Raw genomic sequence first — 17,784 nt, 5'->3', positions numbered from 1 at the left:
CCTTTTTCTCTCTTTTTAATTATTTTATATATTAAACTATTATTATATTATATATATATACACGCACAAAGGTTCACGGCAACCTTCCGCCTCCCCCCCTTCCCAATCATTCTCCTAGAGATGGCAAACGGGCCGGGCCAAATCGGCCCGCTTAAAAACGGGCCAGCAGATTGCTGGCCCTACACGGGCTCGCCCAAATTTTTTTTTTTTATACCATTTTTGGCCTAGAGGCAGGCGGCGTGAGTGAGAGAGGGCGAGAGGCGAGACTGAGAGCGAGGGGCCCGGGCGACAGAGGGCAAGCGAGGGCGAGAGCGAGGGGCGAGGGCTAGGGCGAGGGCGAGAGCGAGGGTGAGGGCAAGGCCGAGGGCGAGGGCGAGAGCGAGAGGTGCGGGCGAGGGCGAGGACGAGAGTGAGGGGCGCGGGCGAGAGCGAGACAGAGGGCGAGAGCGAGGGGCGCGGGATAAGGCGAGGGGCGCAGGCGCGGGCGAGACGAGGGCGACAGCGACGGCGAGCGAGGGGTGCGGGCGAGGGCGAGGGCGAGGGCGAGACAAAGGGCGAGGTGAGGGCAAGGGCGAGGCAGAGGGTGAGGGCGAGAGGCAAGGCTGAGGGGGGCGAGGGGGGTTTGTGGCCGATTAGCGGACCAAGCGGGCCAGCCCGGCCCGCCACCATTTGGCCCGCCGGGCCAAGCGGGCCGGGCCAAATCGGCCCGGCCTTAAATGGGCCAGCAAAATGCTGGCCCTAGCCCGGTCCCGGGCCGGGCCCATTTTACCATCTCTACATTCTCCTATTCTCTGTTTTCTATAATTGCGGGCACCTTCCACTGTTTCCATTTCTTTTTTTTTTAAATTAAATAATTCTTTACCTTATTTATTAAATTTAATAATATATGTATAACTATTACACATATAATATTATATAAAAATTAATCGAGGCATGAGAATAATTTTTATAACTAATATTTTACTAAAATATCATTAATTTTTTTAATAATATATATATTTTTATCAACACTTTCACATTTAATGATATTTTAATCTCCACTAATTCTTAATGGATGAAATATAGTCATTTTGTCCAAAAATGATAAAATAGTTGTTTTAACAATCAAAATGTTATAAAAAGTTGACATTTCTAATTATGCATCAAAAAAAGTATCATCAGGATTTCAATAACCTAAATTTTCAAATTTTATTATTTACACTCCAATCCCTAAATTTTTAAAAAATTACTAAATATCCCCAAAAATCAATTTTCATAAAATTTTACATACAGTCGTGGTTGATCATAGTCATGCATATTCCATCTTCATACATTAAATATAATATCTCAAATTCATTGATTAATAAAATGTGTAGCATATGAGAAAATATTGACAAAATGACCCAAATCTCGTTACCGGGTCGTTACAAATGTAACATTTAATGCTCTCATATTTGTTGTTGAGGCTTTACTATTTTAAGCTTTATTATTCTAAAGTAATTATATCCTTTCATAATAAGTACGCTCATGTCTTGATTGATAGCATGAATTCTAATGTTTTGTTATTATAAGGTTGGCTTGTGAATGGAAAGCTCAAAAAACCTTAATAGGTTTATATTTTAATATGTTTTATCAATTAATATGTTTTATTCATAATACATGAGTGCCATATAGACCTCATAATACTTAGAGTAAGCATTAGGATTAAGATAATGCCTTAAGTGTTGAAATTATGTGGAAGCATTACTCAAAGTCTAAGAGCAATGTGTTTTATATGCATATTTGATGATTCAATGTCAAATCATCAAAGTTCTTGAGTAAATGATTAAATACTTGGATAGTAATTATTAGTTTCTTGATTCTTAGAGCTTAAATTGCTTATTTGATATTAAAATTCTAAGGTTCTCAATGTTTTGAAATTTAATGGAAGAATATTTAAGGATCCTATAAGTTGAATGTTTGTTGCTTTGTAAGGAAATCATTCAAGTATTTGAAGGTTTTTGAGTTTGATGAATCAACTAGTATTTGGTCAAGCTGCTAAAGAATTCAACTCTTTTCAAAACATCGCTCAAGTGAAGAGTCAATGAAATTGAGTAGTATTGTTTTGAAATATCTAGATATAGTCATCTTTCAAGTAATTTTCGAAAGTTCAATATTAGTAATTGACTGAAATGTTTTAGAGCATAAAGAATATAATTTAGATACGTTTTGTTTTAGTTAAGCAACGGGTAGTTATTTGACTTATATGTAATTGAGTAAATATGAATGAGAAATCATTTTACTCATATAATTGCATTTTGTTATGCTTTGATTGAATGATCCTTCTTTAATCTAGAAAAGAGAATTCTTATTTGAGTAGTGAATATTGTACTCAAACCTTCTATTGTTTGCAAAAGCCATATATATATATATATATATTAATAAAGTTTCTTGTTATTCTCTTCTATTAAAGCTTTCTAAATAATCAAGTGAAAATGATTGGAAAGTTAGCTTAATTTGTTAGTAATTGAACTTACTATCAAGTATTAAAAGCCTAAATTAAGTATATGCTTGTTAATCTCATATTTATCTTTGTAAGTTTGAAAATCAAGTGATTTAACATTGTATTTGAGTATGAAAATCGAGCTTCAATGTCAAGCATTTTGTGTTGGTTAATTAAATGGTATAGTTTCCTAATCGAATATTAGGGTGACTAAAGTGCCAGGTGTAGTGACCCGTAAATTGCGATTTAATTTAATTATTCATTATCGGGGTAATTTAATTTAAAATAAATATTAAAATAAGTTATTGTTATAAATAAAAATAAATTATGTGATTTTAAGGAAATAAGAAATTAGGGTAATTAATTAATTATTTTAGAATATTTCTGGAATAAGGAAAAAATTGAAATAAATTAAATTGTGAGATTTTTAGAAGTTTCGGGTGTTAGTGTAATTAATTAAGGGGGGTGTGTGTGTGAATAATGGAAGTTGGAAGGGGTTGGCGCGATTTCAGAAAAGGGACCGAAGATCCCTTTAAATATAATGCAGTATGGTATATGTATGAAGGCAACGTGTGGCGCGGGCAGTACGCGGGCGTGCGGAGGCGAGGGCGGTCGCGGGTTCGAGATGCGGGGGCTGCGCGCGCGAGGGCCAGATTTTTGGCTGATTTTAATCAGCCTAGGCGTCCGAAACGACGCCGTTTCGGTGAGGCGGTGGCCTCCCAGTAGCTGGCCCACGCGCTGCCACGTGGTCGCGCCTCTTTCGCTGGTTTTTTGCCCGATTTAAGCCCAATTTCGGGTATTTTCTTGCAATGAACAGTAAGCAAATTTCAGAAAAGGGAGCAGTGCGCGCGATCGTGAAATTCAGAGATTTTGGGGATGAAATTCAGATTAAATCTAGTTAAATTGAAGATTTAATTTGCCAGGTATGTAGAGAAGCTAGTAATAAATATTCTGTACGGTCAGAATTTCATTTGGAATCCGATTTTGTTAATTTTGGCAAATAATTTGGGTGTTGCAGTTTGTATAAATTTTACCGTGTTGGGTCAAATCAAGCCTAAAGATATCTTCGTAAAGGCAAGTTCTTTATACCCTTCTTGTCGATTCTTTCGTTGTCAATTTATTTGACCTCCATTCGTTTGTTTCGGCTGTTAATAAATTATGGAATTTTAAACAGTTTGTTTTAAAATTTAATTTATTAAACTGGTCTCGAGAATTTTATTCGTTGGCTGCCTACGGGGGTTTGTGCCACCCCCATGCCTGTGGGAATGATGTCGTACTCACCCGGGGCTAGGTTCTTAGTTGTTTGAGTATTATTATGGATTTTGGTTGTTTACAGGCTAGAGCGGTTGTGCAGTGGGGGCTTGGATCAGCGGTTCGATGACAGAGTGACTGTTGTACGGTCTATCTTAGGCTGCCGGCTGGTCTCTCCTATCCACTGACCGTTGACTGGTGCCAAGCACTATTGACTAGCTCTGCCGTTACGTGATTATAGCATGACTGGTATCATTTTATTCTTGTTGCATGTTTTGGTGTGCACATGGGTACAGGCTGCATGTTGGGGTTTTCATGATCTGGTTATGCTTGGTCATGAATATCCTAACTTGGTTATGATGCATCCAGCACGGGCATATGCATCGCGTGTGGTTTACTATATGGGCGGAGCATGGCCTGATGTCTGGATGTATGAGCGCCAGTGTATCATGTTGATGCTCACTACGCCATTGCATTGTTATGTGCATTGCATGGTTACTGGTAGTATTTAGTTCTCGGTCGGTACCGTTCCGAGGGAGCCTATGGCTCGGGTGTCGGGAGTACCGACATGGATACGGGTGACGGGAGTATCGACCAGGGATAGCGCGCGCAGATTTGTTGGAGATCTATGTTGCCTTTCAGGGCAGCGGCATGTTGGTATGAGACTTGGGTGCCAGGTGTCTTATGTGGGCCCCAAGGACCGATATGTGCTTTTATTATGCTGTACTATTATATTGTTGCGTCACATGGCTTGTGTGTACGTGTAGGACTGTGTTGGGGTGATCTCCTCTATTTACTGTACAACATTCATTTCCTCATAACTTGCTGAGTCTTGCAACTCACCTTGCTTTCCATCATTCCAGGTAAGGGTAAAGCGAAGGCCGAGAGCGAGGATCATTCCACCTAGCAGCCAGCCATGTCTGTAGGGTGTACATTTAGCTTCCCCCCGTTGTCTCTGATGTTTTGTTAGGAGTTCTATCTCTCATTTTTTACTATGGCGGGTTGTTCCTTATATCTTTTATTTGTTGGCACAAGTGTCTGTATATTTTTATATACTTTTTGACCGTTGTTCCAGCGGGGTACTTGGTGGAGTGCATGTATATCGTTTTGCTTCCGTTGTTGTATTTTTCTTATGTATGCATGGCAGGGTATTTTTGTCTTGTGTTTATTTCTCTTCCCTTTTGTAAGCGCTTTCATTTGGATAGACCGAGTGGTTGGGATATCCGAGCAGGGGTGCTTACACCAGTCCTTTGGACTTGATAAGTAATCAACTAGGATTTATGTCTCAGTTGAGTGGATTATGTTGAACAAAAAGTGATTCTCTATATTCATTTTAGCAATTGATTGATAGGTTTAGATCACTTGAGTGTTGGCATGATGCCAAGAAATACTAGTTATCGATGATACACCTTTATTTAATATGGGACATGGCTTGAATCAAGCATTAAAAGTGTCTAGATTAAGTATCTTAAGTTAAAATTAAAATTGGTTATGTTATCATTATGTAATTGAGTGATCAAATGTCCCACTCAAGTGAGAATCTTTTAATGGAGTATTAATTTCAGTATTTTGGATCATTAATTGAGTGAAATACTTAATCAATTGAGTGAAGTTCTGTTCATTCGAGTGTTAAAAATGACCATTAAAGTGAAAATGCTTTGCTAATCAAGTGAGAGAAAAGTCCACTCGAGTAGTTTTTACCTGGCAAAAGTTGCTCTTTGTTTTTGCAGAAGTATTCAAGTGGCTTAAGTTTTTAATCAAGTGACTACTATGCACTAATATTTCCAATCTAGTGAAGGGAGGAATCATAGTTGAATATGTCAAGACTATAAGAATCCTGATCTATATTTCTCTATAAAGTAGTCGATTATCAAAGTTTTCAATAGAGTGAAAACTTAGCCGGGTCTTAATCATAATTGGGTAAAGACTACATGTCGATCAGGTATTTTATAAAAGCCACTCGATTATCATCTTCTTCCACTCAAGTAGAAGTTTGTTGATATCAAAATTATAGTCATTAACTAGCCGTTGCAGTTGCATTTAATGCATAGTTTTGTTCGTTAAGACACCTTTATTGCTCTGAACTTTCTCTCTCACATTTGACATGATATTTGGATATTCTAACCATTGTTTTAGAGAAAAAGAAAGTTGTTTCTGCAGGAAATTAGATATTTTATTCTATTGTTAACAAGTCTAAGGGCTATGCAAAAGAAAGTATAAAAGGGAGATGAGGCTAAAGAAAATGCAGTGGTTCGAATAATTCCTGTTTTTGTCTTAAGCTAAAGAAGTCCTTCAAGTTTTCATTTTTCAATTGGCTGTAAAAATAGAAAGTGTAATCTTAGCTTTATATTCTTAAATTTTTGTTGATTGAGAGAAGCCTTATTTTTCTATTTGAGTTATTGTTGTAAATCTTGTGTTGTTTGCTTCATGTAAGCTACTTGTGGCTACACCTAATCCCTAAACCATTGCCTAACCCTTGAAAAGGAAATGGTTGCGCCTAATTCTTGAAAAAAAAAATAGTTTCACTTGATCCTTGAAAAACTAGTGGTTATATTTGATCCTATTTACAAAGTTATCTAGTGAATTGGTTAAAGTCCTTGATAAAGAGCAAAGGTACAGGAGTAGACTAAGTGAGTCGAACTACGATAAAATCTTTGTGTGTTGCATTATTCATGTATACTTTTAATTTTAGTAAGTCAAGTTTTACTTTTAACATTTAAAGTTAGTGATAACTCTAAAATTGAAATTATAAATTTCTTTCTTATTCAAATCATATTTACAAAATTCATACTTTAATCAGTAAGTGTTAAATCTTTCAATAAATATTTGTATCTCTATTTTTTAAAGGCCCCAAAAAGGGTCGATCAATTTTCTTTGCAAAAAGGTGTTTCAAATTTAAAAAATCTTGAAACACCAATTCACCCCCCTCTTGGGTGTATATTTATTCTTTCACAACTTTATTGACTATTACTTTGGTCGATGGATCAATTGCTTCTATAGTGGCTTTTGGTATTGCCAATCCTACTACATCACTTTCACTGTCATATGTCTTATGTTTGCTTGATTTTTCATTCAATTTACTATCTATTAGTAAAATCACTCGAACTCTTAATTACCATATTTCATTCTTTCTTAATCACTATGTATCAAGATCTTATGACGAAGCAGAATATTGGTAGAGAATGTGAATCAGGTGGTCTTTATTTACTATCAAAACATGTTGCTTGTTTAAGTGTCCTATCTCATCTTAACCTTCATTGTTGTTTGGGGCATCTTTCCTTGTCTACATTGAAAAAGTTATTTCCTCATTTTCAATATTTATCCTTTTTAGATTGTGAGTATTGTCAATTTGTTAAACATCATTGTGTGTCCTACTTACCGAAAATTAATAAACGGGCTTCATCCCCTTTTGCGTTAGTTTATTATGATATTTGGGGTCCATGTTTAGTGGTCTCAAAGTCTAGTTTTTGATACTTTGTAACCTTTGTTGATGGATATTCTCATACTACTTGGTTATATTTAATGAAGAATCATTTTGAGCTATTTTCTACATTTTGTGCCCTTTTTTTACTAGGGTTCAAACACACTTTCATACTTCTATGTGTGTTTTACGTAGTGATAATGCCATTAACTATTTTTCTGTCCCTTTTAATTCCTTTATGTCCCAACATGGTATTTTTCATGAATCTTCATGTGTTGATACACCACCCCAAAATGGTGTTGTCGAACAAAAGAATAGACATTTGTTGGAAGTTGTTTGTGCCCTTCTTTTTCACATGCAAATACCTAAACACAAATTTGGGTAAAAGTTGTTTCCACCACTTGTATTTTTTTATCAATCAAATGCCCTCATTTGTCCTTATGGGTGATATTTTTTACTATGTCTTGTTTCCCTTCCAATCTTTATTTCCTGTTAAACCTCATATTTTTTGTTGTATTTGTTTCGTTCATGACATTCATCCTTACGTATCTAAGTTAGATCCAAAATCCCTAAAGTGTGTTTTCAAAGGTAATACCGAATAAGGATACTAATGCTATTTTCCTTATTTAGGTCAATATTTGGAGTTTTTTTATTTTACCTTTTTTGAGACTACCTTTTTTTTTCTTCTTTCACCTAATTCTGCTCATCATAGTTGAAAAGATACTCTTTTGGTATATACTGTGACAACCTATTCCTCCCATGGCTTATTCTCAAATCTTAATTCTGCTCATTATAGCCCTCAAATCCTTCATTCAGAAGTGCTTCTAGACCAAAGACTTGGGACAATTAAAAATAGTTCTTAGGCATTGAAGTTACAAGATCTAAAAAGGATATGTTTCTCTTTGAAAGAAAGTATATCCTTGATCTCCTAGTAGAAACATGGAAGTTAGCCACTAAACCATGTAATGTGTTAACGATTATGAACCTACAACTTATAGTAGATGATGGATAATGGTTTGATAATCCTGAGATGTATTGAAGGTTGATCAAAAAATTGAATTATTTGAAAATGACTCGCCCTAATATTGTCTGCCATGTTATTGTTGGAGTCAGTTCATGTCATCTCCCAAAACTTCTCATTGAAATGCCCAATAATAGATTTTATGTTATCTTAAAAAAGCTCTAGGACTTGGTATATTATATGGTAATCATGGTCATTTAGGTAAATTATTTCACAGATGTAGATTTGGCATCTTCTAAAGTTGATAGAAGATCAACAATGAGATATTGTGTTTTTGTTGGACATAACTTGGTAATATGGAGAAGTAAGAAGTAAAGTGTAGTGTTTTCGCCAAATGCAGAATTAGAATATAGAGTCATAGCACAATCTATGTGTGAGCTCATGTGGATACACTAATTGATGAGTGAATTTGGTCTTGGTAACTCTGTACTTATGAAACTATGGTGTGATAATCAAGTTGTTCTACGTATTGCGTTAAATCCAATTTTTCATAAGAAAATTAAACATATTGATATCAATTGTCATTTCATCTAGGAAAAGATTCAGCAAGGTCTCATATTAATTGGTCATGTTAAAACTAGCAAACAATTAAGTAATGAACGCTTTGAATGGTTCTATGATTGACTATATTTGCAACAAGTTAGGCATGATTGATATTTATGTTCCAGCTTAAAGGGTAGTGTTGCAAAATATAGAAAGACAGATAGTTAGAATATTTAATACATTGTAAATATAGAAAGAAGTTAGAATATTCAAAACATGATTTTAGGATTTAATTTATTAAAGCTTGATCATAGGGTCTAATTTAGGATCAATAAGCTATATATATATCTTGTATAATGTATTTTGAGAATGTGTGAGATACTTCTTTTCCCAATAATAAGCAAATGTTGATTTCTCATTTCAACAATGATGACAAGGTTACCTTACACCTCCACAAGTTAATGACTTACATATTAATATATAAGGATTCATTTCCATACATAATTATACCAAAATGAAATCTATGTAGTTTAAAGGTTTACAAGAATATAAGCTTGCATAGTGTGGGCAAAACTAAACAAAACATCTACCCACACTTCATATTAAAAAAATGATTCTTTTTCATTTAACAACCTCTTTTCTTGTCCTTGGTATAACTTCGTTTGTTGCATATTTAAATGGGTGAAGATAAATGATGAACAATGGTGAAGCCACATATGGGCAAGGGTGGGCCATTGCCCATCCAGAATTTTTATTTTTTTAGGTTAGTTAAAAATTAATTATTAAAAAAAATTAAGAAATAACAAACACTACCTCCTCATATTTTGTATGTGTGTATATATATATATATATGTATTCACACATTATTGCTTCTCTGCATAATAGATATGTATATATAAATTATATTGAATGAAGCTTTTATGAAATACATAATATATATATTGAAGAGAAACACCAACATTTGGTGTATCATGCAAGGGTTTTATTGGTTTTCAAAAATATTTTTCAAAAACACATACATAGGCAGCGAAAATAAACAAAGAATCATCTTTGGAAGACTCGTTTTCAATGTCCATATGAAACACATAAACAAACCATTCCATAAGGGGATTCAAGATATATCTCTTGGATAGTTTGAAGGGCGATGTAGAGTGTGATAACCTCCTGGGCAACAACCGTTGAGCCTCCAATCTCCTCCCGAACAGCACTTTGGTTAGACCAAACCAACCCCCAAATGCATGGGGGGCCTAGTTAGTCCACACTCCTAAGGATAGATGAATCCCTCTACTTACTCTATGTGTAGCATCTCAAAAATTTGGAGACAAGTAAAAATAATTAATTTGGATGTTGTGGATATCTTAGAATATTTAGAAATTTTTGAGAAATATTTATTTATGATATTTTAAAAAAAATAGGAAATTAAGGTGATTAATTAAATTAATTGAAAGTAGTTATGAAAATAATAAAATAAAATATAGTAATAACAATAATAATAATAGTAATAATAAGAAAGTAAATCAAATTAACTTAAATTAAATTAATTACTTAATATATATATATATTTATATGTGTGTATGCATGGCGTGGCCTTGTCTTGGCCATGTCTTTTTATGGCTTTAATGCCATTGAGTTGAGTGCAATGAGATAAGCTTGGGCAGCAAAGTGGGAAGAGCAGCGCGCGGGGAAGGAAAGAAAGAAGAAGAGGAAGAGGAAGAAGAAGAAAAGAAAGAAGAAAGGGAGGAGAAGAAGGAAAGAAGGAGGAAGAAGCAGCGCGAGCATGGAGCAGCGGGCGCGGGGAGGAGGAGAAGAAAGGAAGAAGAAAAAGAAGAAGAAAATGAAGGAAAGGAAGAAAAGAGAGGAAAGAAAAGGAAATAAGGAAAAATAAAAGGATTTTGGAATTTTTTTTGGCATTGGAAGTGATCAGGTACGTGGGTAAAAATTTGTAGAAGCGTGATATGTGTAAATTATAAATTTTGCGCGATTAGAAATAATTAATTTACGTTTCGGATGTGTTATTTGTTAGGAAGTGATTTAATTCGTATCGGGAGCACAAGAGAGGTTGAAATCAACCATTTTCAGGCAAGCTCCTAACCCTCTCTTCGCGTTATTTATTTCCCGTGAAAGTCTTTGAGGTTTCTTGTACTCTAAACCCTCCCTCACCTTGATTCGGTGCCACGCATTAATAATAATATTCCGCGTGGCAACTACCCTATGACTTATGTTTTATTAAATGGGATTATTATTAATGGAATGAGTTAAGAAAATGATGATTTGGTGTTATTCTTTCTATCCGTTACGGAGCTTCGTATCGCTCCGCTTTCCTTGGGAATGATGCCGAACTCGTTGGGGTTAGGTTCTTAGAGAAATTGGTTATGGTTAGAATTAAGAAAATGTGTTAAAGAGTTTATTATGTATGTTGAGATGACTTTATGTGAATGAAAAGTAATAAGAATGGTATTACGATGTTATGTGGTTATGTACATGAAGGGTTATGAGTTATGGAGAAATGTTATGTAAAGTTAAGCTGGGAAGATATAAAGTTAATAATGTCAGTAAGTGTGTCTAAGGGTATGGGTACAAAGCCACTGACTGTTGACCGTGGGTCGTGGCAGTTGATGGCTGGATGTATGGGCGCCAGTCATCGGTTGTTACGATAAGCGCTAGACGGCCAGAAGAGCTGGTACTCCAGATTCCCGCCTTGGTTTGTGCATTTCATGATGTGTGTGCTACAAAGGGCTGGGTTGCATTCACGTGGGGACATGCTTTGTGTGTGATGGGATGTATGAGCATTTGCATGACCCGGTTGGTCCAAGAGCCAATTTGGGTACCCTAGATGAGCATATGCATTTAGAGCATGTCGCATGTGTGAATTCTTATGTGTGGGCGTAGCAGGGCCTGATGTTTGGTTTATGGGGGCCTTGTCATCACGTTTATGCTACGGAAGCCCTTGCATTTCTTATGTGTTGCATTGCATGGTTCTAATGTTATTGTTATTCTGGACGGGAGTACCGTGCCAGGTGTCGGGAGTACCGACTCATGTGAGCTTCGGCTCGGCTTAGATATTAGCTCGGGGTTGGCCCGAGGGAAGACCAAGATCGCGCAAGTATATGATTATGTGATGTATGACATGATGAACACATGAGAATATGATGGGAATCAGGAAAAGTATGTGACAAGTATCAGGAAAAGACAAAAGTTGAATGTCAGGAAAAGCCGACCATGTCAGGAAAAGGCTGGTCTAAGAGAATGATGATATGGTAGCCTATGTTAGGCTACAACAGGTTTGTATGTGGGACCCGGGTGCCAATGTTTGACTTATGTGGGCCCCTGGTTCCTTATGTGCAGTTTATTTTATGTTATGCATGTAGAAGTAAGGTACGTATAGCTCATGACATGGCGTGATTTCATTGACATGAATTGCATGGGGTGTCATGGGAAGAGTCCTATCCTAAACCCGTAACCTTTCTTTCTAGAGCTTGCTGAGTCTCGCGACTCATGTTGTTTTACATCATTCCAGGTCAGCATATCCTGAGATCGCAGGTGTGTACATCGGGGTTTGGGTCCAGACCGTCAAGTCATGGTAGCCAGTGCAGAGCTCTCCCGAACCTAGATCCTGGGTGTCATCGTGTCCTAATAAGGTTAATGTTTTCAGAGTTTGTCGCATGTTATGTAAGCCCAGGTGGGCCCAACTGATGAATGGTTTGTAAAGATTATGATGAGATGTTGTAATAAAGAAAAATTATGATTTCAAAAAGGGTTATGTGTGTGTTGTAGGTGCGTCATTGTTCGATATCATTTTAGTAATGACCCTCTCACGGATCCTCTTGGTGCTCGGGGGCTCCGGGAGGCGGGCCGTTACACTATGTGCTAGCTAAAAAGAGTGAGGAAGATTAAACTGGAATGGGGTTCAAAACAAATGGTTTCTACTATTGAAAGAATATTGCTACTCTAATAATGGAGAAACAAAGAGTAGATGGAGGGAGCTTATGGATTCTGGAAGAATAAGAGAAAACGAGCAAAAGGCTGAGAAAGAGTAGCAACAATTGCAAAGGCTTCTTATTTTTTCGTTATCTTCTTCTTAGCCTTATATATGAAACCCATCAGTTGGGAAAGTGAGAAAGAAGACCAAGGGGCGATAAAAAGGACTCATGCCATTGTCCTCCTCCCATGCCACATGCCCTAAAGATAGTTGCGAAAATGAAAAATCGATTGTGCGATTCGCGTGTCTCTGTAACACAAGTGGTCGATAGAAAAGGTCGACAGTCTTCAAGGGTTGTCGGCCTTTTTCAGCCCTTTAGTCTAAATTTCTATAAATTGCATTTAGGCTCGTCCTTAACTCTTAATAACATTTTCACCATCTCATGATGAAACTTAGGCCCCCGTTAACTCTTAACGGTGACATCATTAACTCTTAATGATGATTTCAGTTTTAATCACTTAGTCAAGAATATATATATATAATATTAAAAGTCAAAAAAAGCTTTTCATATAAGCTTTGACAAATGAGAGAAAGTGAAGCAATTTAATCTTGAGTTCAAGTTTCAATTTCCTTATTTTTGAGTTGCTTTTGTGTTTTATAGGATACAATATCAGTTTGCATTTACCAATATATGGATTAAAAACTAACTAAAATGCTTGTAATGTATGCATTATGCAATTAGTTGCTATACCCCACCTTTGACAGTATTTAGTATTTATTTAAACACATAAACCTGAATAGTTGTTTTTAAGGGTTTTGGCATGTCTCAACTCCCACATTTGTTAAGAGTAAACATTCCAAAAAATATTTTTCTTCCCTAATTATAGTAGTTGTCTTTACACTAAACATAAGAGAGAGTATTAAACTTTCAACATAGCATAGGGAAAATTTATATGTTCAAATAGATATACCAAATGGACTATGGTTGCATAAATTAAAAGAAAATTCTCATGAGTGTTAACGACATGTGTCCAAAAAAGGAGAGATATTTCAAAAGGTGTCCAACAGTTATGGAGAGATATTTCAAAATGATAGCTCCATTTTCTATTGAAGAGCAAAATGTTAATAGAAAGAAATATAATGTTGCTTAGGATCAAAGTAAAACTGATGTTGTTCGACAAGAAAGTGATATTTGCATAAAAAGTAATGCTGCTTGGGATAAAAATGAAATTCATGATGAAGGAGATATTCAAGTTGAAATGGATGTTCGGGATGAAGATATTCATAATAGAATTGATGTTAATCAACTTCTTATAGATCCTGGACTACAAATTCTAATTATGAAATATGATGTTAATGTCGGAGATGAAATTTGAAGAGCATACGAACAATTAGGTCATTGTCAACCTCGTAAGCATAAATTTTCACATACAAAAATTGAGAAACTATCATTGAGATGTTTTCAAGCTTCTTGGCTTAATGAATTTCCTTCTTAGTTGGAATATAACATAAAGAAAGATGTAGGATTTTGCTTTTACTATTATCTTTTCCAACCAAGTATGGAACAAGCAGGTAGTGACACTTTTGTTGAGATAAGGTTCTCGAATTGAAAAATGAAAGAAAAACTTCAAGAGCACATTGGAAGTCACAATAGTCCACACAATAAAGCTTGAATTAAGTTTGAAACCTTTATGAATCCAAAGAAAAATATTCAGGCAATTTTCTTGAAGCATTCACAACAAATACGAAATGACTATCGAATTTTTTTGGGTGCTTTAATAGATTGTGTTCGATTTCTTTTATGACATGGACTTGCATTTCGCAGACATGATGAATCTGAAGATTCAAATAATTAAGGGAATTTTCTCAAACTATTGCACTTTTTGGCATATCATAATGATGAGATTAAAGTTGTTACTTTCAAGAATGCTCATGAAAATCTCAAACTGACATCACCTAACATTCAAAAAAATATTATAAGTGTTGTTGCTTTTGAAACAATAAATGTCATTATCAACAAATTTGGTGATGGGTTATTTTCTATTCTAATCGATGAATCTTGTGACATCTCAGTTAATGAACAAATATCTATTGTTTTGCGTTATGTGAACAAGAAGGGATGCATAGTTGAACATTTTGTAATTATCGAGCATGTTTCAAGTACCACAGTTCTCTCACTTAAGGATGCTACTGATAATTTGTTCTCTAGATATAAATTGAGTATATCAAGTTTAGAGGTCAAGGTTATGATTGGGCTAGCAATATCCAAGGTGAATTTAATGGTCTCAAAGTACTTATTTTAAAGGGGAACCCAAGCGTTTTTTTTTTACATTCATTGCTTTACTCATAAACTTTAACTAGCTCTTGTAGCCATGACAAACAAACATGTAGATATTGAAGCATTCTTTGATTTGGTTGATAGGGTTGTGAATGTTGTTGGATCAACTAAATGGTGTGACTTCTTAGAGAAAAACAAAGACTCCAAATTCTTGAAGCAAGTAATCATGGTGAAATATCTAATGGGCTGGGCCTTAATCAACAAACTACTCTTAAGTGTTCTAGTGATACATGTTAGGGCTTCACTATAGTTCTTTATTGAACTTGATTCACATATTTTTATCTACAATTGATGTCCTTGAAATGATTACTAATGATGTTTCAGGTTCTAGAAAAAGATGTGAAACACGTAATTTGTTGAGCTTGATATTAACATTTAACTTTGCATTTAATCTACATCTCATAAAGAAGATTTTAGGAATATCAAATAAATTGTCAAATGCACTACAAAAGAAAGATCATGATATTGCCTATGCTATGAAATTGGTAAAAATTTGTAAATAATAGCTTCAAGCAATGAGAGACAATAGATGAGATTATTTTTTGGAAATAATTTATTTTTCTATCAATAGCACAATATTAATATTCCCAACATGGATGATATGTATATACCTCCAGGTCGTTCACGGCGTAACACTTTAGAAATAACAAATTTACATCACTTGCGAGTGGATTTTTTTTATGCAGTCATTGATATGCAACTTCAGGAGTTGAATGATCATTTTTCATAAGTAAATAGTGACTTGTGCCTTTATGTAGCGTGCTTGTGTCTAAATGATTCATTTTCTACTTTTGATAAGAACAAATTAATTCAACTTGGACAGTATTATCCTACAAAATTTTCATTAACAAATCTCCTGGCACTTGATATATTTGAAGCATATATTATTGATGTGCATATTGACAATAATTTTAAAAGACTACGAGGCCTTAGTGATCTTACACAGAAGTTGGCAGCGACAAAGAAAAATGATGCGTATTTATTAGTTTACAGACTTGTGACACTAGCATTAATTCTTCATGTTGCTATTACTACAGTATAAAGAGTATTTTTCGCCATGAACCTTGTCAAGTCTCGATTGCATAGTTGAATTAGAAATCAATGGTTAAATGACAATTTAATTATGTATATTAAAAATAATATATTTAATAAAATTGATAATGATGTCATTATGCAACGTTATCAAAATATAAAAACGCGTCAAGAACAATTGTAATAATTTATCAATATATTTTTTTTAGTATTATGTTGTTTTAATTTTTTTTATTATTTAATTTTTACCCGCCCAATTAAAAACTTCTAACTCCACCATTGGAAATGAACCACTTAGTGAATGTTAGAAAACCATTTTTGTCCTTGATTCATGTTGTATGCATAAATATTTCTCTTTCATATTTTAATAATCTATATAGGATAATATTTACAAACCTTCATCAAGGCAACCAACTTGCATGGTTGGTACAGAGCGCAATCCTACTAGTCACTATGATGTAAAGAATGTACCCTATCCCAAAGCAATATGTCAACTCTATGATAAATTCATGCCAAAAAAACAAAAATCCATTTATTTCACATACAAATTTCAAGAATTAAAGAATATTGCCTATTTTCCTAATTGAGAAACCAATAAAATTAAAGAATTTATTTTTTTTGAGACATTCAATTCTTGTATAATCACACACCTTTAATTTAAATTTAATAAATTTTGTAATACAAAAATGAAATGTGGAGAAAGATTTGGCAATGCGTTCGTTATCTTTACTCTAATTTATTAAATTAGTGTTTGTTAACCAAGATAAATTAAAAAAAGTGAAATATAAAAAATATTTTGAATAAAACTATATTTGTTAAATTTATGTAAAAATAAATCATGTGACTTTTTATCTTAAATTTTCTAAATAAATTTATCTTTCTCACCCCTTTAGATAAATTATATTAAATTTTACAAATAATTTATTTTAATATAATTTTATTTTATTTATTTTAATAAATATTATATAAAAAAGATTTTACTTTTTTTTTTATTAACGCACTATCACGAGCGCCCCCGCTGTTCGATCTCATAATTTCAGTAGGAGATGTAAATCAGAAGATTCAATGGCTAGTTCAATTTTTAACCTCGCCGCAAATGTGAGGGCGACAATAATTTTTAATATTAAAAAAAAAAAAACTCTATGTGCTCGGCGCGTAGCCTTGCACTATTTTTTTTTCTTAAGATGACATCATAACTTATAGTGCTAATAGAAGTTGAAAGATAAATTTTAACCACTTTACTTTTTTTTTTTAATTTTTGGTAAGCATTGATATTAGTTAATTTCAAAATATTATAAAAGTATTTAACATTATTATTTCATGGTAACAATAACGGTCACAAATCTTAATTTTGTTATATGAAGTCAGTTATATAAATTTTTATTTTTTATCTATGATTATATATTTAATAAAATTATTATATTTTACGTCACATCTAAGAATTTTTTCTAAATTTTTTAAATTATTTTTTCTTTCTTTTAAGGAATGAGTATCCAACCATGTCGCCCATAAACAATATTCAATGCTTAGTTAATTTTTTTATTAAGTAAATTTCATAACAAAATATATCAACACAGTGAATTGATGCTCTAATTTTTGGTTTGTGAAGGTAGTAGTTTTTAGTTTGTACTTTTTGGTTTTTAAATTTTTATTTTTTAAAATTTAAAAATAAATCAAATAAAAATAAAAAGGCAACAATGAATGACGTTCTATTTATGACACCATACAAAGAATGGTAAATATTATGTTTAAAGTACATATTATTAATTTCTATTTAATTATATAAGTAAATATTAAATTTTGTGTTACTAAATGCAGAAATGATTTTTTTTTATTTTATAAAAATGTCTTTTACATG

This window comes from Diospyros lotus, chromosome 13 (genome assembly GCF_014633365.1).
Source record: "Diospyros lotus cultivar Yz01 chromosome 13, ASM1463336v1, whole genome shotgun sequence".
Taxonomy (NCBI): domain Eukaryota; kingdom Viridiplantae; phylum Streptophyta; class Magnoliopsida; order Ericales; family Ebenaceae; genus Diospyros; species Diospyros lotus.
The sequence above is the reverse complement of the archived record's forward strand: the minus strand, read 5'-3'. Positions refer to the sequence as shown.